A 22,481-nucleotide genomic window follows, 5' to 3' on the forward strand; every position below is an offset into this window, starting at 1 on the left:
ATTAAATTGTCTTTATCACTCAGTAGACAAGAGATGTTTTTTTAGACATTCTCATTAAACTTAAAAATGGCCACATAAATACCAGTCTTTACAGTAAGCAGACAGACCGCAACACTCTGTTGCGTCATGACAGTTTCCACCATGCCCCCATAGTTCAAGGTCATACTCTCAGTTTTTAAGAGTGTGTAGAGTGAATAGCGAGGAAGAGATGCAAATTAAACAGTTGGATGAAATGGAGAGTAAATTCATTGAAAGAGACTATTCAAGTAGATTGCTTCAGCAAGCCATAGAGAAAGCAGTCAGACAAGAAAGACAATGCCTTTTAACTCCCAGACAAAAGAAGCAATCACTAAATGCTATAGTGTGGGTAAATGATTATAACACCAATAGCATAGCCATGCGGAGTAAGGCTAAAAAACTGTGGCCCATTGTATCTACAGGCTCTGAGTTGCCATCTTTATATCGTAAGAAATTGATGCCCAGTTACACACGGGCAGAAACATACTTGATAGTGGTTAAAATCGACATCACAAATTTTTAGAACAAGCCCACACATTTTCTAACCCGGAAAAACGGGAGTCATAAATGTTCAGGTTGCACCACATGCTCCTACTTGTCTCCAGGAGACAGCATTACCCATCCTTTTTAGGCAAAAAGTTTTCCATCAAGTGGCCGATTACGTGTAGTACCAAATATGTAGTTTATGTAATAATGGGCCCGTGTGGTACATATTACATAGGAAAAACAGAATGCCAGTTCAAGATCCGTATGGCTCAACACAGGCAGGCAATTAGAAATGCTTTAAACTCTGGTACAGCTGACCAACCGGTTGCCCGACATTTTCTGGAATTAAAACATGGCATGGCTACATTAAGATATAGAATTATTGACCATGTGCCAGAAAATGTCAGAGGAGGCAATTGTCAAAAATTGTTACAATTGGAATCACAATGGATCCATAGGTTACAAACCTTGCGGCCAAAAGGTTTGAATGATACACTGGGTTTAGTTCATTTTTTGTAGTCTTTCATTTATAGATATCCTGGTTAACCAATGTTAGTATGTGAGAGAGCCTCCCATGGAGGAGTGGGTGCTTCTAGTATTTAGTATTTTTAATGTTTTGACATATGTTCTCCGCTTTGGTTTTAGCTCATCTTACCGAAAAGTTTTTATTTATACACATGAATGCACCGCCATTTTTCATATAGACTGCGTTATATTTGTCAGTCTTCTTCTTCACGTTATTGTGTAACTGATATTATTGTTTTTAGCACTAAGCATATTGTTTTATTCTCATGATGCACGGATATTATCTGCTTCTCACATTATCTTTTGTATGTTTTGTTTACAGCGTTGCCACGGTCACGCAGCCAGGGACTGAGACGTCACTCCCGCCGGCAGCGAGAAGCCGGAAGTGCAGGGACAGAGCTGCAGGCAGCATGACTGAGGACAACACCCGGGGAGGTCTGAGGGGCGAGTTTTCTGGTATTTATTGTACTTGTTGTTCACTTGATGTTTGGTCTGAAGAAGGGGAGCATGTCCCCGAAACGTTACCTTGCAATACACTGATTGTTTGATACACTGATAGCCTCCGAGTGCCGCCTCTTCATTTGCGCAATTTGTATTAAGGGCTTGCCCGTAGTGGATGGCACCGGAGCAAGAAAGCCTGGTGAGGCAACATGTGTGCCGGGATTTTTTTGTCTATATGTATATATATAAATATATATATATATATCAGAGCCGTAACTAAGTGTGGGCGAGCGGTGCCTGGCACACAGCGCATATTCACTATGGGCGCAGGACCGCTGGTAGAACCCTCAGGATCGCGCCGCAGTATTTTCTCCTCCCACTGCCGCTATAGCTCTGCCTGCGGGGAGGTGCGTCCGGCATAATACAGTTAGCATGTGCAGGCTCCAGCCTCTCCCGACTCCCCCTTCTTCATCGGTCCACCTCCTCCGGAAGGCAGCAGTGAGGCAACACGGTGCCGCTCCATGCCACCCCCTTCTTCAGCAGCAGCACCTCCTCCTGAAGGCAGCAGTGAGGCAACCTGGACCACCTTTATGCCACCCCCTTCTTCGGTCGCAGCGCCTCCTCCTGTAGACAGGCAGCAAGGTAAACCCCCCTCCCGCTTAGATGCAGCGGCCAGGCATCGGGTACGTTGTAGCCCGCGAGGGTTTCCCGGCGCTCCCGCAGGCTGGGGGTGGAGGCGGGGAGGTGACAGGCTGCTGTCAGCGGCAGGCGGGTTCGGCTGGTACCCGTGGAAACCGTGGATGTGAGGAAGCATAGATGGCGCTAGCAGTCCGGTGATGCTGCCCGCTATTGCAGGAAACAAAACCGGAATAAGACCCAGCCATTCACCCTACTGACCACCAATGCTGGTGTCTGAGTAAGCATATTGGGGAGCGGTGAACTAAGCAGGAGCCATTATTGGAGCCGAAACTCAGAGAGAGGAAGCATTGTCATCAAAGTGGTGAGATGATGATCTACACAGCGCACTGCACCACACTCACCCAATACTGTATACTCCTTGATCAGTATATTAGAGGAGGGAGTATATGTTAGACGGTTGCCATGTGAAAGTTCTGGGATAGGCACTACCATATTTCCCACAGCTTTACTAATGTTATCTGTGTGTTACCCATAGTGACTACTGGTGTGACACCCCATTTAGTGGGCAAACCGTATATTGTCCTTATATTTAACTGCCACTGAGCAGCCCCTGACAGAGCATGCTGGAAAAGGGCTATTTATTTAGCTGGATACAGGATGTGGTAGAAATTTAAGTCCGGGTGTGTGTTGTGTGTGGGGGGCGCCAATGCTATTTCTGGCACATAGCACTGAAATGTCTAGTTACGGCACTGATATATATATATATATATATATATTATATATATATATGTATATATATACAGGTTGAGTATCCCATATCCAAATATTCCGAAATACGGAATATTCCGAAATACGGACTTTTTTAAGTGAGACTGAGATAGTGAAACCTTTGTTTTTTGATGGCTCAATGTACACAAACTTTGTTTAATACTCAAAGTTATTAAAAAATATTGTATTAAATGACCTTCAGGCTCTGTGTATAAGGTGTATATGAAACATAAATGAATTGTGTGAATGTAGACACTTTGTTTAATGCACAAAGTTATAAAAAATATTGGCTAAAATGACCTTCAGGCTGTGTGTATAAGGTGTATATGAAACATAAATGTATTCTGTGCTTAGAGTTAGGTCCCATCACCAAAATATCTCATTATGGTATCTAATTATTCCAAAATACGGAAAAATCCCATATCCAAAATACCTCTGGTCCCAAGCATTTTGGTTAAGGGATACTCAACCTATATATATATTTATATATATATATACCCACGAGAGTCCTGCACACTCACATCAATATAGTTCATCAATGGGCTGCTCCCAGTGGATGTCCACAATATTAGTGGGTCCACATATATATTTTCAGGAATTCCAGAGGTGTGGAGGGGCACTCTCCAATAACCAATATAATTGTATATATTGTTTATTGGGGAGTGCTCCTCCACACCTCTGGGTTTCCGGAAAATATATATATATGTTATGACTTTATGCAGGAATGGACTTATGGCTCTAGCAGACCAGGCATTGTACTGTGCTTGGCAAAGGGGCATGGTGATGACTTAAGGGTGGCGTGCCACGTGTCTCGCGGGCCTGGCCACTAGGTGGAAAACAGTATTTGTATAAAAAATAAGATGCACATCTGAAAATTCTGCAAATAATAAATTGACCTTAACATCATTGGCCTGATTCATAGGCGCATGTAATTCCGAATGCAGTGGGATCTTGCACTATTTAGCAAACTGTGCGTGCGCATATGCATCTTGGTCACTTCTCATTTACAGCTGAAAACAGTAGATGCGACCAACTCAGAATGCAGGCAGATGTTTGCATGGAATTCTCATCTCTGGAAAGGGACAGAATTGCGAGTGCTTTACGTGCAGCTCAAAATTAGGCGCAGTATGTTATCCCTGATACTTACTGAGGAAGTAATCCATTTTCATAACATCTGACAGCATCCCTATAGAATAATAGTGCTTCCCTCTTAATGACATCCTTGCCTCTTTTCATTTCAATATATCTGTTACCATGTTATAAATATGTGCTTGTATTTCATATGTAACAGTCGCATATTATTTTGTTCTTAACACCTGTTAAAAGCATGCATGTTATGTGTGAAATGTTATTTGCCTGTGTAGACCACCATTGGTTGAATAAGTGTTGCAAACAAAAAACAATGGAAAAAATTCCAAATCGGTCTACAGCCCTTTGGATTTTTTATGGTTTCCTCTGGGATTTAAAGGGTTAACTTTCTGACTGCAGATACGTAATATGTTATCAAAAGATATTTTGAGAGCAATCACGAAGAGAAGGAAAGCATTGCTGTGTCACCGTGATCAGCAGGTTACAGGGTGTCTCAAAATGGCCACCAACGATGGTCTCTTAATCTCCCCATGCAACACAATTTGAACTGGAAGTGGATAGAGCCAGTGAGGCGCTGCCTTGATGGGCCATTTCCAAATCTAATATCTAATATACTACATTTTCCGCTGCTTTTCCTTCTCACTGTCTTCTTCCGACTCGAGCAAATGGGAGTGATTGAGTTTGTGTTTTTTAACTCTCCCAACCCCCCTTGTTTTTAATATGAATATGTTAAAATGAAATTCATATTTACAGCGTATAAATTGGCATTTAAAGTTAGCATTATATACCAGAAATAATAAAAAGATCAAAGTCAAATGATAATTTCTTAAACAACACTGTTGTTCTCAGGTGACGTAAGAGTTAATTTAACCAAGATTATTCCTGGTGCATGCATTTGCCAGATCATTTTCAGTGTAAATGTTATTACCTGGAATGTGGCGAGGGATAAGAGAAAGACCATCCTAGTTAAGAAAAACAGAAACCAAACTATGTCAATTATTAAAAGTGCCGCAATGTTCCAATTTCATTGCCTGGCAACCATTTTGCAGCAGGTATGGTGACTCAAAATGGCCACAGCTGCAGCTCCCTTCTTCGCCCATGAAACACGACATGAACAGGAAGGGAATAAAAGCAAGCAAGCACACAAGACAGCAGACTAAAAATTACTCACACATGTCCTGCTGTTTAAGGCAACAGATTCCGAATATATGTTTACGTTAAAAGCTTAAAGTTTATCGTCTATCAATTTCTAGCCGCTGTTTTTAACACTTCGACGTAATTGTTTACATGCATCTGTGGTAAAAAATGAAAGGATATTAACACAGAAGAAAATGGATTGTCGTAATGCTGGTGTTATCTACAATGTAGTGTGTTGAGGAATCCTCTCGTATAAATACTGCTTAATGCAGTTTAGTAGCCCATGCCTGCATACAAAATGCTTCTATTGGTATTTTGTATGCATATTGCTCATATATATTCGTTGGCCGTAGGAATACTGTAAAACAATCTGCGACACATTTAAGAATGCACAGCACGCAGATTTGACTGCACACACAGATGAAATCAATAAATCATTTCCCAAAAGAGAAAACAAAAAAATAAAAAAAAGGAATGAATGCTTTCTGTGGAAAGCATTTGCTACTTGCCTGGTGGAAAATTTTCTAGAAATAACATTTTCTTCCCCCAGTGTTAGAATCATTTAGCGAAAAATTTCCCGTTGCCACAGAAACAAGGCGAAGGCCCAGTCTAGAAAGATCATCACCAACGCAGAATCCCATTCTTAAAGGAGCTTTGCTGCAAACATGCACAGAGCAAGACGGGGAATGCATAAAAAAAGCACCCAGTTCTGAACGGATTTGGATTCATGACATGAAATCATCCTGCGTCAGGATAGATATTAACCCCTCAGCCACCAAAGCGGCCCATGCAGGCCTCAGATGTTATTTAACAGATAGTGGCAATGACATTTATGCAGTAACACTGCCAGCAAAGTCCAAACACTTTCTTTTTGGCGTTTCAGAACATCTTTTTATGGGTTTTTTCCGCAGTGCAATAGAAAAACACAATTTTTATGTAAAGGTGGGAATTACAGCGGTGGTAGTTAAAAACCTCACTACGTTTAGTTTTCTTATCAAAATCAGCTATAGCGGAGCAGAAATCGAGGGGTTACTGTCAAATAAAGGCCTCGCTTTATCTTCAATGTTTTAACATTGGAAGAGAATAGTGAAAACCTGAATGTGTTTCCAGAACAAAAATCATTAAAATCTCATATATTGATCTTATAACAAAAAAAGTGTTTTTTCTCTCTCTTTATTTACCAGAAAGGTTATTAATATTCGCTTTCTTTAGTCTAGCCAGCATGCAATGCCCTATCCAGCCTGACAGCAGTGAACAGTTAACGTCTGTAATAAACCATCCGCCATAGTTTCCAACACACCTTTCACACAGAAATTCAATTTATACAATCAGGCAGGAGACACGGTATGTAGAGGTCATTTAAAAAAAAAAAGTGGTGCATTCGTTTTATATGTTAAGAGAAGGCAGATCGCCTCTCGTTTTATCAGCTCCCAATACTGGTGAATCATACAGTTACATCGCCTATTTCCTCATTTTCCACTGCTTCATTTGTGTTTTGTAATATACAGTAAACTCACTGTGTGTTATGTTAGCTGTGTATTTATAGTGTAGATTGTATGCTTGCAGCTGGCGCAGTATATGAATGATAATGACAACGCATGCACTTTCAACCTACCTCTATGAACCATTTAAGGGATTGCTAACTCAGCCAATGCTTTCAATCTCGCAGCATGTTACGCAGTTAAGGAAATATAAAAAGAAACCTTTTTATTCGGTCCTTGCTTCATGGGTCTTAGGAGATGTCGTTGGTAAAATCAGCTGGAAAACAGCTCAGATGGCTGACATTCATAACAAGTGGATTTTCTATCGGGGAAGGGATGGTGGTAGCTATGATAACCCACCTCCAGGTTTTCCTCATGCTGTGTCCCATAGATCTGCAGTTGTATATAAGTAAAAGCAGAACCAGCCACTGCAAAGGGCCACTTCTACGATCCCCTGGAGAACCAACCTTTACCCCACAACTTCCGCATAGAAGAGCCAGGCTCCAGTGCTACGCAGGAGTTAAAAATAGATTTTTTTCCATTCCTCCTACCAGCATTGCAAGCATATTAGTTTTCAAGAGCTTTAATTTGATATTCACATTAATTAACAATACAGCATACATTATTTAGCTGGGTAAATACAGGACAGGATTAAAAAGCAAGATTAATACAGTCACGCTGCCTTTAACAGTCTATGGGTTTCTGTTTTTTTTTTTTTTTTTTAAAGCTTGCATTTTGCATAAGATGATAATGAAAATGTCAGCTGTAAAACGGTGATGCAATGTTTAGACATGGAAGTGAGAGACAGGAGGTGCAGTATGTTATGTCAGGCACAGTATTTACATACTGACAGCAGCGTCTAATGGATTCGGAGCACAGCATGCAGAAGAGAAGGCATTAATCTGTGCTGCTGCCATTTCAGCCTTGCAAGAGATGCGTTCTGCAGCATCGCTTATAGAAGAGGAAGAACACATCCAGCTCACCTTAAACGCAGTATGCAACTAACGATGCGGCTGATGGACAAGGTATCAAAGGCTTCAGATTAAGGAGCAAATAAAGCACGAAATGCAAAATGAAAAGGCCTTCTCATAAAAAAAGAAAAATAGAACAACCTTTTCTTAGCTGGCCGTTTCCCAGATATTATATGACAGGATTCTCAGAGAGAGCAGCGTCGCCTTGTACAGCCGTGCATATAAACGTTCCGGGGCTGATGTAGGATGCACACTTACTATGTATGACATCCTTCTTCTGTCTGCAAAATAAAGCCTATTGCTTAAACATGGTCTTCTGTGAGGGCTGATGATCAGTCTTCAGTCCGGATTCAGAACACCGCCCTGCATTCGGAAACATTTGCTCCCCTTTTTGGTTTTGCAATCTGCTGTTTAAGTTTTATTAAAAGCAATATCCTTTCCATAGTTTGCAAGCCACAAGAGCAGAGATCCAGTCATCTGACCGGCTAATTGTATTTAGGCAACACCCTGCTTACCACAAGCTCGACAAGTGCTAAATATATCAGCATTACAGCTGCTCAGTCGCACAGGAAAATACGTACTGAAGAATTGTTATTTCCTCTTGAGATAAAATATAAATCCTGCAGAAATGGATTCTGCTCAGATAAAAAGTAATCCATAGCAGTTTCAGTTGCATAATCTGAGCACACTGACCCACATAGTGTAAACAAGCGGAGCACTTATTAAACTGTAGGCACCTACCGACTGCTAGCTTTTTTTTTTTTTTTTAACTATCTGGCTGCCTTCTCTGCATATTTCACAGCACTGTAGTCGTGAGTTGGTGGCAGTGTAAACAGGTTAGGAGAATGCATTCATTCAGTGCAGTATGCGGAAGTGCTGTTGTCTGATCTGGGCAACACACATCTATGCTTTCATTCTATCGGGAGAGGCAGTTGGCATCTGGCTGGCATTTTATAGCTGCAACTCAGGGCCAGTAATGCTAATAAGTAAGACTAAGAACATGGAAAGAAGGGGCGTTGTTTTGTTTTTTTCCCCCCAGAAAAGGTGGCAATCATAGTTTTTATATAGGAACATGGGAAGATACAGGGGTAAAGCACGTAATCGGCGGGCCTCTTAGCAAACTTAGGGGGGGAGGGGGTAGAGGGTGAGCAATGACATGTAAAAGCCCAAAATAGGTCTGCTGGTGCTCATGAGTGTCAGGCCTGCATAGAGGTTGACCCTCACCCCGAACCCACTCATCACCTTTGACCTGTATCTGTTGCACCCACTAAAATAGCTGTACTTTCACCAATGTGATAACAGTGTTTATTCTAAGGTACAGATGTGTCCTCGTACATCTAGCCTCCATAGGCCACACAGTGCAAGATGCCTGGTACGAGTAACCCGCCAGGTTCCCTGCAACTCTACTAGCAATTTTTTATGAAAATGCAGGAGACTGTGCTGATTCATTTGATACGTGACACTTGTATATCTGTCCGTATACGACGTACAAGAGAAATGGAATAAAAAAAGCTGTGGCTGCTGTGACATAGCACTTCATATACAGATTCAGAGTCATACACAGATATACAAGTGTTGCATATAAAAATTTTCAGCACAGTCTCCTGGTGCATAGTCATCATTGCTTTGCGACTAAGACGCTTTTTCCTAAAAAAACAAAACATAACCAAACATCCAATTCTAGCAGAGTCTCATGGAACCTGGCGCACCAAGAGGGGCTGTTTGGCGTGACTGCAGCCATGATGCATTAGGACACATCTCTATAATACTGTGCAACAGTATTTTAAATGGGTTACGTTGTAACACCATAGCGTTCCTGACATGAAAAAGATTAAAGTAAAAATTTTTTGTTACAGTACAAAACAATTTGCATTCATATAAACATAGAAACATAGAATTTGACGGCAGATAAGAACCACTTGGCCCATCTAGTCTGCCCCTTTTTTTTTATCCTTTAGGTAATCTCAACCCTTTTTGAACCTTAATTCTTTGTAAGGATATTCATATGCCTATCCCAAGCATGTTTAAATTGCTCTATAGTCTTAGCCTCTACCACCTCTGATGGGAGACTATTCCACTTATCCACTACCCTTTCTGTGAAGTAATTTTTCCTTAAATTTCCCCTGAACCTCCCCCCCTCCAGTTTCAGTGTATGTCCTCGAGGTCTAATATTTCTCTTCCTTTGAAGAATGTTTCCCTCCTGAACTTTGTTAAGACCCTTGATATATTTGAAAGTTTCTATCATGTCCCCCCTTTCCCTTCTCTCCTCCAAACTATACATGTTAAGATCTTTTAGCCTTTCCGGGTACGTTTTGTGATGTAGGCCATGCACCATTTTAGTTGCCCTTCTTTGTACACTCTCTAATGTATTTATATCCTTCTGGAGATATGGTCTCCAGAACTGGACACAGTATTCCAGATGGGGCCGCACCAATGACCTATACAGTGGCATTATCACATCTTTTTTCCTACTACTGATTCCTCTCCCTATGCAACCAAGCATCTAACTTGCCTTTCTCATTACTTTGTTGCATTGCTTTCCTGCCTTCAAGTCACTTGAAATAGTGACTCCTAAATCCCTTTCCTCCTCAGTAGTTTCCATTATAGTACCCTTGATACTATATTTAGCCTGTGGGTTTTTGAGACCCAAGTGCATGATTTTGCATTTTTTAGCATTAAACTGTAGTTGCCACGTTCTTGACCATTTCTCAAGCCTACCTAGGTCATCACTCATTTGTTTTACCCCTCCCGGTGTGTCTACCCTGTTGAATATCATTGTATCATCTGCAAAAAGGCATACCTTCCCTTCAATACCATCTGCAATGTCACCAACAAAGATATTAAAGAGAACTGGACCAAGTACAGATCCCTGGGGTACTCCACTGGTAACATTTCCCTCCATAGATTGCACTCCATTAACTACAACTGTCTGTTTCCTATCCTGCAACCAGGTTCTTATCCATTTAACTGTTTTATAATCCACCCCTACGCTTTCAAGTTTATTTAGCAGTCTGCGATGTGGGACAGTGTCAAATGCCTTACTAAAGTCTAGATATGCTACATCTACAGCTCCCCCTTGATCTATTATGTTTGTCACAGAGTCAAAAAAGTCAATAAGATTTTTTTGTTATGATCTACCACCAGTAAATCCATGCTGTTTTGGATCCTGTAAGTGGTTTGATTTAAGATATTCCACAACTCTTTCTTTTAATAGTTTTTCCATTACTTTCCCCACTACTGATGTAAGGCTTACTGGTCTGTAGTTACTTGCTTCTTCCTTGCTTCCACTTTTGTGCAGTGGAACTACATTTGCTCTTTTCCAGTCCTCTGGAATAGCACCTGTATTTAGTGACTGGTTAAATAATTCTGTTAACGGTGTAACCAGCACATTTTTTAGCTCTTTGAGTATCCTTGGGTGTATCCCATCTGGTCCCATTGATTTATCCACTTTTAGTTGTGAAAGTTCTGTTAGGACCTTCTCCTCTGTAAATGTACTTTCAACTACAGGTTGAGTATCCCTTATCCAAAATGCTTGGGACCAGAGGTATTTTGGATATCGGATTTTTCCGTATTTTGGAATAATTGCATACCATAATGAGATATCATGGTGATAGGACCTAAATCTAAGCACAGAATGTATTTATGTTACATATACACCTTATACACACAGCCGGAAGGTAATTTTAGCCAATATTTTTTGTAACTTTGTGCATTGAACAAAGTGTGTGTACATTTCTACAATTAATTTATGTTTCATATACACCTTATACACACAGCCTGAAGGTCATTTAATACAATAGTTTTAATAACTTTGTGTATTAAACAAAGTTTGTGTACATTGAGCCATCAAAAAACAAAGGTTTCACTATCTCACTCTTACTCAAAAAAGTCCGTATTTCGGAATATTCCGTATATTGGAATATTTGGATATGGGATACTCAACCTGTACCTTATTTTTATGAATGTCCTTGCAACTTAACTGTGGCCCCATCCCTTCTTCTGTAGTAAATACTGAGCAAAAATAATTATGTAGGTGATCTGCTATTGCCTTGTCACCCTCCACCGAATGCTCACTCTCTGTCTAAAGTCTTATTATTCCTCCATTTGATTTTCTCTTTTCACTTATATACTTAAAAAAAGTTTTGCCCCCTTTACCTATTGACTGGGCCATTTTTTCCTCAGCTTCTGCCTTTGCACGTCTGATCACTTTCTTAGCATCCTTCCGTCTGTCTAGATACACCTCTTTGTCATTATTATTTTGAGTCTGTTTGTATTTCATAAAAGCCATCTTTTTTGCTTTCACACTAGTTGATACTTCTTTTGTGAACCACACTGGCTTCCTTTTCCTGGTGCTTTTCCTAACCCTTTTGATACAAAGATCAGTTGCACTTAGTATTGCACTTTTCAGTTTTTCCCACCTCTCCTGCACTCCTTCCAAGTTCCACCAGTCCGCCAATGAATCACTTAAACATCTCCCCATTTTTGCAAAATCAGCATTTCTAAAATCCAACACCTTTGTTTTTGTGTGACAGGAGTTGGATCCTGTCTTTATACTAAACCATACTGCTTGATGATCACTGGATCCCAGGTGCTCACCCACATATATGTCGGATATCCTATCACCATTTGTAAGAATTAAATCTAATATTGAATCTTTGCGAGTGGGCTCCATCACCAATTGCTTGAGAGATGCTCCCTGTAACCTCAGCTGGCTTTAACGTATACCTGTCTTACAGTCTAGGCAGCTATTTGTGTACTGAAGCAACATTCAGCCAGTCAGTTCATTTAGAAATATTGGTATTTTTGAGGCACAGTGGCAGGGGCGTTACTAAAACTTTGTGGGTCCCACAGCAAAATCCTGAAAGGAAACCCCCACCCCCCACCTCGCCATTGTCACTACAATGCCACTTAGGAGAGAATGAGAGAGCGAGATAGCAAGCGATGTGAGAGAGAGAGAGAGACAAAGAGGGTGTCAGGGGCAGAGAGGGAGAAAGAGAGGAGCAAGACAGAGAGGGAGAGAGAGCAGTGGCACACGCAGTGGGGTTTATGAAAGAACAATTTTGTTTTTCATGCCCCCCAGCGGCCGCGATTGAACCCCTCAGGCATTGACTCCGCCCCCTTTTCAAACATTTGTGCATAAAGTAGTGCACTCCTTGCTGTGTGTCCATACAGCTGCCGCTGTGATCTCCATGTCGCTCCATCCCTCCTCCACTCTCCAAGCACTCAACACTGCTGCTGCTGCTCATGTTTCCACTTAAGTCCTACTTGTGAGCTACTTACTTCATTCTTTCTTCAGTATAATTTAAATCTTAACCATATATACACTGCTCAAAAAAATAAAGAAAACACTAAAATAACACATCCTAGATCTGAATGAATGAAATATTCTTATGAAATACTTTGTTCTTTACATAGTTGAATGTGCTGACAACAAAATCACACAAAATTTATCAATGGAAATCAAATTTATTAACCCATGGAGGTCTGGATTTGGAGTCACACTCAAAATTAAAGTGGAAAATCACACTACCGGCTGATCCAACTTTGATGTAATGTCCTTAAAACAAGTCAAAATGAGGCTCAGTAGTGTGTGTGGCCTCCACGTGCCTGTATGACCTCCCTACAATGCCTGGGCATGCTCCTGATGAGGTGGCGGATGGTCTCCTGAGGGATCTCCTACCAGACCTGGACTAAAGCATCCGCCAACTCCTGGACAGTCTGTGGTGCAACGTGGCGTTGGTGGATGGAGCGAGACATGATGTCCCAGATGTGCTCAATTGGATTCAGGTCTGGGGAACGGGCGGGCCAGTCCATAGCATCAATGCCTTCGTCTTGCAGGAACTGCTGACACACTCCAGCCACATGAGGTCTAGCATTGTCTTGCATTAGGAGGAACCCATGGCCAACCGCACCAGCATATGGTCTCACAATGGGTCTGAGGATCTCATCTCGGTACCTAATGGCAGTCAGGCTACCTTTGGCGAGCACATGGAGGGCTGTGCGGCCCCCCAAAGAAATGCCACCCAACATCATTACTGACCCACTGCCAAACCCAGAGGCGGAACTACCGCCAGTGCAACCAGTGCATTGCACTGGGGCCCGCCTCTGTCCAGGGGCCCAAAGCATGTAATGAGTCAAAACTAACTCATTACATGCCGCTGTGTGCTGCGGGCAACCGCTGCCCGCAGCACACAGCCGCCCGGAGAGGAGCGCACTGCAGCGGCCACGGGGGAGAAGGAGGCGGAGGGAGGTGGAGGAGGGAGCCGCAGCAGCGCTTTACTACTGGTTGAGGCGCTGCTGCTGCTGTCCCTCTGCTTCACTATAGGCAGATCCGGAAGATGTATGGGTGGAACGCATAGCCGGACCCGGAAGTGACGCGGCGCGTTCCATTTCCGCTCTAGATGGAACGCGCAGCGGGAGGAGATTATCTCCGATCAGGACTCATAGAGATCTTGTTTCGGAGTCCACCTCCTTGGGCTTAATCATATGGCATTATTAATACATCTCCCTGGGCTTAATATATAGTGTCTAGTGTAGCTCGCCCATCGCTCTAACAGGAAGCGGGGCAGAAGGCGGAATTCCATGTGTTCCACCACGCTGTAGGTGGAACGCATGGCGGAAGTTATACGTTTTGTTCCAGTAAACGAACAATTTAAGTGCTAGTTATAAGTCTTTTTGAACTATGAGTATACGTTAACTATTACTATCATTAATTTTACCACTATATCCAACTATTACTAGCCTAGTATCCAGTTATTCTATGATTTTAGATTAACCTATCAATAAGATAAAGGAAGTGAGGTAATATCCATATGGGTATAAATAAGCTAGATCCACACTCTCCAATTCACTTGACATTCAGGAGAGGAGGCAGCTACACACATCCAGAATTCTTTATTGTAAGTAGTAACTTCTGGCTCTTAATCTAATAGGCCTTTGAAGTGAAGTAACAACTATTCTAACTTTAACTGTAATTCTAATTGTAGTTGGGCATTATCTATTTCTCTTGATATCCTGTTCTGATGTCATTGATTTTGCCTTGTTTAAAGTAAGTTTATTAGTTAATATAATCCCTACTAGAGTGATTTAAATCTATGATTTGTCCTCCATTAAGTGCCTTTTAATTTATATAGATACCCTTTGGTACTTTACTAGCTCTGGAGGACCCTTCCTAATTGGTCATATCCATTGCTAGAATTGAATGTGAGTATGATACACATGAATATAGGCAAATTTAAAATGTAAAAATAATTAGGAACCAACTAGTATTATTTAATTTATATAGATATCATACGGTACTCTATTAACCCTGGAGGATACTTCCTAACCGGTTATATCCATTGCTAGAATTGAATGTGGGTATGATAGATATGAATATAGGTAAAAACAAAAAGAATTGGATTGGGAACTAAATCAATTTCTTTATACATACATCTAGAAACTTCAATTATAACGAATAATGAATATCTGATCTTCAATAAGAAGTTTTAATTTCATTTATGTAAGTGACTAAGTAATTATCCTAACATTAATACTAAGATTTAAATTAGCCTATAAAATTAAATAAGTACTTATTATCTTTTCCATTAGAAATGTCCACCACACTATATCCGTACTTACAGTGAGATCATTCACGTGGGGGATTTTCTTAAAGTATCCTCACAGTAAGTAGTCATACTAATTGAAATTGGGTGACATTAAACCTACAGCTAGATACTAGAGAATATCATTCTTCTCTCAATATCTCCTTCCTTTAGTGTTCCTTGAAATATTAGAGAATGTATTCTCTCCCTTTAATATTACCAAATTGGAAAATGTATTAGTTTCTGTTTTTGGAGTAAAACAAACTGTATCTGTTATAAAAGAAATGCTAATGAGAAATGTGATATCAACTGATGTCCCTTTTGCTCTTTTGTTCTTTCCTTTTTTCCTCCATCCACATCACCACTTACGACCTGTACCCCTGACGAAGTCCATAGCGGACGAAACGCGTTGGATTTTGTGTAAAAATATCTTTAAAAAGTACCATGTTTTTGTACAAATGATTATTGTACTTATGAAACATTATACCAGTGTATTGGAATTTTAATGTATTAGAATTTTCATTCATTATTTTATTAAAACTACTGTCCTTCGGGTCACGCTGGTTTGATTTTTCTTTTGAAATAGCAATACTGTTGTGCGCCCTCTGAATATTGTACCTATAACCTATGTTTATCTCCCACTAGCAGGGAGTTTTTTCAAGAGGTGCTGCCTGATTTTAATACAGTGCGAGATAAGGGTATTGTTATTTTTATATATATATATATATATATATATATATATATACTTACTTACCTCCCAAGTGTCCCAAGCTTCACAGAACGGTCCCATTTTTTGGGGGGACTCTCCCACTGTCCCACCCTGGGGAAAGGTGGGGGGAGACGTACGAGGTTGGGAGGCTCCTGTCACTCACCGCTCTCCTGTAGAGCAGCGGTGAATAGACGATGTGTGCATGCGCACAGCATCTATTCACAGGAAACAGAGGGACTAGGGGCATGCCAGCAGCTCGCAGAGCGCTGGGCATGCCCGCACAATGACAAAAAGGTGAGGCGTGACAGGCGGTTTTGGCATTCCCATGAAGCCACACACCCTTTTTATCAAAGCCACGTTCCTTTTTGAATCTGTAATAATGGAGTCACGCATCTGTAATAATGATAGTTGAGAGGTATGTATATGTATATTAGAGATGTGCACCAGAAATTTTCGGGTTTTGTGTTTTGATTTTGGATTCGGTTCAGCGGCCGTGTTTTGGATTCGGACGCATTTTGGCAAACCCTCCCTTAAAAACCCCTCAAAAACAGCTTAAATAATAGAATTTGGGGGTAATTTTGATCCTATAGTATTATTAACCTCAATAACCATAATTTCCACTCATTTCCAGTCTATTCTGAACACCTCACAATATTATTTTTAGTCCTAAAATTTGCACCAAGGTCGCTGGATGACTAAGCTAAGCGACCGAAGTGGGCAGCACAAACACCTGGCCCATCTAGGAGTGGCACTGCAGTGTCAGGCAGGATGGCCCTTCAAAAAAATAGTCCCCAAACAGCACATGATGCAAAGATAAATAAAAAAATAAAAAAGAGGTGCAAGATGGAATTGTCCTTATGTTGTATAAACAGGACATGCACACTTTAACAAACCCATCATTTCAGCGACAGGATCTGCCACACGACTGTGGCTGAAATGACTGGTTGGTTTGGGCCCCCACCAAAAAAGAAGCAATCAATCTCTCCTTGCACAAACTGGCACTACAGAGGCAATATGTCCACCTCCTCCTCATCCTCCGATTCCTCACCCCTTTCACTGTGTACATCCCCCTCCTCACAGAGGGGGAGATGTACTAAGCCTTGAAAAGTGATACATTTCACGGTGATAGTATCAGCCAATGAGCTCCTAACTTTCATGTTACAGGCTGGGTTTGAAAAATGACAGTTAGGAGCTGGTTGGCTGGTACTATATCATAGTGCAATTTAGCACTTTTCAAGGCTTAGTACATCTGGCCCAGAGTATTAATTTGTCCCCACTGGAATCCACCATCACAGGTTCCTGTGTACTTTCTGGAGGCAATTGCTGGTAAATGTCTCCACGGAGGAATTGATTATAATTCATTTTGATGAACATCATCTTCTCCACATTTTGTGGAAGTAACCTCATACGCCAATCGCTAACCAGGTGACCGGCTGCACTAAACACTCTTTTGGAGTACACACTGGAGGGGGGGGGGGGGGGAGGGGGGGCAACTTAGGTAAAATAAAGCCAGTTTGTGCAAGGGCCTCCAAATTGCCTCTTTTTCCTGCCAGTATACGTGCCTACTTGGATGCTGTCACTCATATAATCCTCCACCATTCTTTCAATGGTGACAGAATCATATGCAGTGACAGTAGACGACATGTCAGTAATCGTTGGCAGGTCCTTCAGTCCGGACCAGATGTCAGCACTTGCTCCTGACTGCCCTGCATCACCGCCAGCGGGTGGTTTTGGAAATGTTATCCTTTTCCTGGCAGCTCCGGTGGCGGTAGAAAATGAAGGAGGAGCTGTTGGCGGGTCACGTTCCGCTTGACTTGACAAGTGTCACACCAGCAGGTCTTTGAACATCTGCAGACTTGTGTCTGCCGGAAAGAGAGATACGACGTAGACTTTAAACCTAGGATGGAGCACGGTGGCCAAAATGTAGTGCTCTGATTTCAACAGATTGACCACCCGTGAATCCTGGTTAAGCGAATGAAGGGCTCCATCCACAAGTCCCACATGTCTAGCGGAATCGCTCAGTTTTAGCTCCTACTTCAATCTCTCCAGCTGCTTCTGCAAAAGCCTGATGAGGGGAATGACCCGACTCAGGCTGGCAGTGTCTGAACTGACTTCACGTGTGGCAAGTTCAAAGGGTTGCAGAACCTTGCACAACGTTGGAATCATTCTCCACTGCGCTTGAGTCAGGTGCATTCCCCGTCCTTTGCCTATATCGTAGGCAGATGTATAGGCTTGAATGGCCTTTTGCTGCTCCTCCATCCTCTGAAGCATATAGAGGGTTGAATTCCACCTCGTTACCACCTCTTGCTTCAGCTGATGGCGGGGCAGGTTCAGGAGTGTTTGCTGGTGCTCCAGTCTTCAGCACGCGGTGGCTGAATGCCAAAAGTGGCCCGCAATTCTTCGGGCCACAGACAGCATCTCTTGCACGCCCGTCGTTTAAAAAAAAATTCTGCACCACCAAATTCATTGTATGTGCAAAACATGGGACGTGCTGGAATTTGCCCAGATGTAATGCACGCACAATATTGGTGGCGTTGTCCAATGTCACAAATCCCCAGGAGAGTCCAATTGGGGTAAGCCAATCTGCAGTAATGTTCCTCAGTTTCCATAAGAGGTTGTCAGCTGTGTGCCTCTTATGGAAAGCGGTGATACAAAGCGTAGCCTGCCTAGGAACGAGTTGGCGTTTGCGAGATGCTGCTACTGGTGCCGCCGCTGCTGTTGTGGGAGGCAATACATCTACCCAGTGGGCTGTCACAGTCATATAGTCCTTAGTCTGCCCTTCTCCACTTGTCCACATGTCCGTGGTTAAGTGGACATTGGGTACAACTGCATTTTTTAGGACACTGGTGACTCTTTTTCTGACGTCTGTACATTCTCGGTATCGCCTGCCTAGAGAAGTGGAACCTAGATGGCATTTGGTACCAGGGACACACTACCACAAGAAATTCTCTAAGTCCCTGTGAACTAACGGCGGATACCGGACGCACGCCTTACACCAACACAGCTGCCAAGGCCTGAGTTATCCGCTTTGCAACAGGATGATTGCTGTGATATTTCATCTTCCTCGCAAAGGACTGTTGGACAGTCAATTGCTTACTGGAAGTAGTACAAGTGGTCTTCCGACTTCCCCTCTGGGATGATGATTGACTCCCAGCAGCAACAACAGCAGAGCCAGGAGCAGTAGGCGTTACACTCAAGGATCCATCGGAGGAATCCCAGTCAGGAGAGGACTCGTCAGACTTGCCAGTGACATGGCCTGCAGGACTATTGGCTTTCCTGTCTAAGGCGGAACTTGACACTGAGGGAGTTGGTGGTGTGGTTTGCAGGTGCTTGGGTACAAGAGGAAGAAGGGATTTAGTTGTCAGTGGACTGCTTCTGCTGCCACCCAAAGTTTTTGAACTTGTCAATGACGTCTGATGAATGCGCTCCAGGTGACGTATAAGATGTCAGCGTCTGGAATCTTACCGGTACGCTGGGGCCGCGGGGCTGGCTTCCTTGGCGTTGTGCGGGCAGTGGCGGAGGTGGGCTGTTGCGCCGGATCCGTGGGCAGCAGTAGCGGAGGTGACGGGGTCTGCTCGTGGCGGCGGGACGCCGCTACAGCGGGTCGCTCTTGCTGAACCGTTGCTTGGAGACCAGGGGCAGTGAGCAATGTGGCTTTTCAAAAAGGTCTGCATTACTGGGCGCCGCCATGTTGAAGACCAAGTTGTAAGCATAGTTCCTGTTTCCTGTTTCTTCCAGCCAATCCAGGGGAAGCTCTCCCTATAAAAGGGGGCTGGTTTAGGACAGGGACGCCAGTGCTTCAAGTTACAACCCTGTTGTAGGTGCTTTAGCCTGTGCTCCCAGGATTCCTGCTGTATCTTGGTTCCTCCTGATCCTGCTTGGTCGGTTCTCTGTTGCTGCTGCAGCCCTGCCGTTTCTTGCCTGCTACTGCCTGTGGAAGCGCTCCTGGAAAACCCGGTCCAGTAAGACTCTTTGGGCACAGTCGGCCCCGGGTCTTCTGCCTCGTCTTTCAAGCCACACTCCACAGATCTCCTTCACCAGCCACGCCTTTGTACCACTGACCACAGCCTGCAGATTATTATCTTCAAGCCTCGTTTTCCAAACCACAGTCCACAGTCCTAGTCTCCAGCCACGTTTTCAACTACCATCCACAGTTCCACAGTTCATCATCTACAGTCTCGTCTTTCAAATCACAGTCCGCAGTTCTTCACCTCCAGCCATGTCTTTAACCATTGTGCTTCAGCCTCAGTTCCCTACCTCAGCCCTGTACATAATAAATACTTTCCATTAACTCTCAAACCCCGCCTATGTTCTTCATTGCTCCGTGTCCCATGCGAAGGAACTATATCCAGCCCCCTCATCTGGTTCATTCACAGCCTGCTACCTCCTCGGGCAAATCTCAGCTGCCGGATCCTCAAACCCTGCCAGACGTGACAGTAAGCACTGGCCAAATGGATTCGACGGGTGATCAGGCCTCAGGAGGGGATTCAACTGCAGATATCTGGTCTCGCTTAAGTAAGCAGGAGGCCACACAATCTCAAATCGTACAGTTCATGCAGAGTATGTCCGAACGTCTCGATTCTCTCTGTGTTGCCATGACGGCACCTCAAGTATCTACAGCTGCTCCCACATTGGCACCTCCGGTCCTGCTTCCTCCTGTACCAGTACCACTTCCACGTTTGCATTTGCCACCTCCCAGTAAATTTGATGGTAATCCAAAACAATGCCGCGGGTTTCTTAACCAGTGCGAAAATAAGAATTTACTCACCGGTAATTCTATTTCTCGTAGTCCGTAGTGGATGCTGGGAACTCCGTAAGGACCATGGGGAATAGACGGGCTCCGCAGGAGACTGGGCACTCTAAGAAAGAATTAGGACTACTGGTGTGCACTGGCTCCTCCCTCTATGCCCCTCCTTCAGACCTCAGTTAGGGAAACTGTGCCGGAAGAGCTGACACAATAAGGAAAGGATTTGGAATCCCGGGTAAGACTCATACCAGCCACACCAATCACACCGTACAACTCGTGATACTATACCCAGTTAACAGTATGAATAATAACTGAGTCTCACGAACAGATGGCTCATAACAATAACCCTTTAGTTAGGCAATAACTATATACAAGTATTGCAGACAATCCGCACTTGGGATGGGCGCCCAGCATCCACTACGGACTAAGAGAAATAGAATTACCGGTGAGTAAATTCTTATTTTCTCTGACGTCCTAGTGGATGCTGGGTACTCCGTAAGGACCATGGGGATTATACCAAAGCTCCCAAATGGGCGGGAGAGTGCGGATGACTCTGCAGCACCGAATGAGCAAACTCAAGGTCCTCCTCAGCCAGGGTATCAAACTTGTAGAATTTTGCAAACGTGTTTGATCCCGACCAGGTAGCAGCTCGGCAAAGTTGTAAAGCCGAGACCCCTCGGGCAGCCGCCCAAGAAGAGCCCACCTTCCTCGTGGAATGGGCTTTGACTGATTTAGGATGCGGCAGTCCAGCCGCAGAATGTGCAAGTTGAATCGTGGAGCAGATCAGTGGCGTGCGGTGAGGTCAGTGGCTGGTGAGGCACTGACTGGTGTGTGTACAAAATGTGTAGTGGTCGCCGTGGGTGTGGCGCTAACTGAATAGAAGAGCTGGACAACAAAATAACCATGGTGTTGTGTGTGTAACCATGGACGGATTGGGATGGAAGACCAGCCCGGTAAATGGATGCAAGCAGCAAGGTTGCACAGTGTAAGCCCCTGCTGCCAGGTGTGTGTGTGTGGGGTGGGGGGGGGTGGGGGGGGGGTGCAGGGGTCACAGTGCAAGCCACAGCCTGTTCATGCCGGGACTAAAGGAGATGTATTTGACTGCTGCTAGGTCCTAGTGCCTGCCGACTGCTGCGGCGATGGCTTCTCTTCTATATGGAGGCAGTGCAAAGAGGGAGGACTGTGGCACCAAGTACCCGCTGGCCTTCCGATGGGTCCTAGTGCCCAGTTGCAGCGCTGTAGGGAGGACTGGGGCACCTCTAAGCTGGCCTAGTTACGATATAGGTGTGTGTGTGTGGGGGGGACAGGATGATGATTTGAGTAGTGGGTAGAAGGTGGCTTTAAAACATGATAGGGGTAGTGGTGGTGGAGAGCAGGGGCAGGATGGAAGTATTGGGGCAGAAGGCAGGATGAGTTAAGTATTAAGTAGCAAGGTGCAGGATGGGTGTGGTAGTGGACAGCAGGAGGCAGGATGGGCATAACGGTGGACAGCAGGGGTTAGGATGGGAGTAGTGGTGGACTGCCGGAGTCTGGATGGGAGTAGTGGTGGACAGTAGGGGTCAGGATGGGAGTAGTGGTGGACAGTAGGGGTCAGGATGGGAGTAGTGGTGGACAGTAGGCGTCAGGATGGGAGTAGTGGTGGACAGTAGGGGTCAGGATGGGAGTAGTGGTGGACAGTAGGGGTCAGGATGGGAGTAGTGGTGGACAGTAGGGGTCAGGATGGGAGTAGTGGTGGACAGTAGGGGTCAGGATGGGAGTAGTGGTGGACAGTAGGGGTCAGGATGGGAGTAGTGGTGGACAGTAGGGGTCAGGATGGGAGTAGTGGTGGACAGTAGGGGTCAGGATAGGAGTAGTGGTGGACAGTAGGCGTCAGGATGGGAGTAGTGG

At 43.8% G+C, this 22,481-nt stretch overlaps 1 protein-coding gene across 6 annotated transcripts in view; it reads right to left on the bottom strand.

The window, feature by feature from the left end:
- The window catches only part of ZBTB38 (zinc finger and BTB domain containing 38), a 93,804-nt gene extending 85,413 nt beyond the window's left edge, over positions 1–8,391 (bottom strand). Inside the window, exon 1 of one of the 6 annotated variants that reach the window (XM_063915628.1) lies at positions 7,814–8,391. The gene's annotated coding sequence lies outside the window, so the exon portion shown is untranslated. Of the gene's footprint in view, positions 1–6,718; positions 6,772–6,806; positions 7,077–7,567; positions 7,676–7,696 lie in introns of those variants that run through there. The other 5 variants (XM_063915625.1, XM_063915629.1, XM_063915627.1 and 2 more) reach the window with 5 other exon arrangements.
- Positions 8,392–22,481: the final 14,090 nt, after the last annotated feature.

The sequence above is a fragment of the Pseudophryne corroboree genome, chromosome 4, assembly GCF_028390025.1.
Source record: "Pseudophryne corroboree isolate aPseCor3 chromosome 4, aPseCor3.hap2, whole genome shotgun sequence".
In the NCBI taxonomy this organism is placed as follows: Eukaryota; Metazoa; Chordata; class Amphibia; order Anura; family Myobatrachidae; genus Pseudophryne; species Pseudophryne corroboree.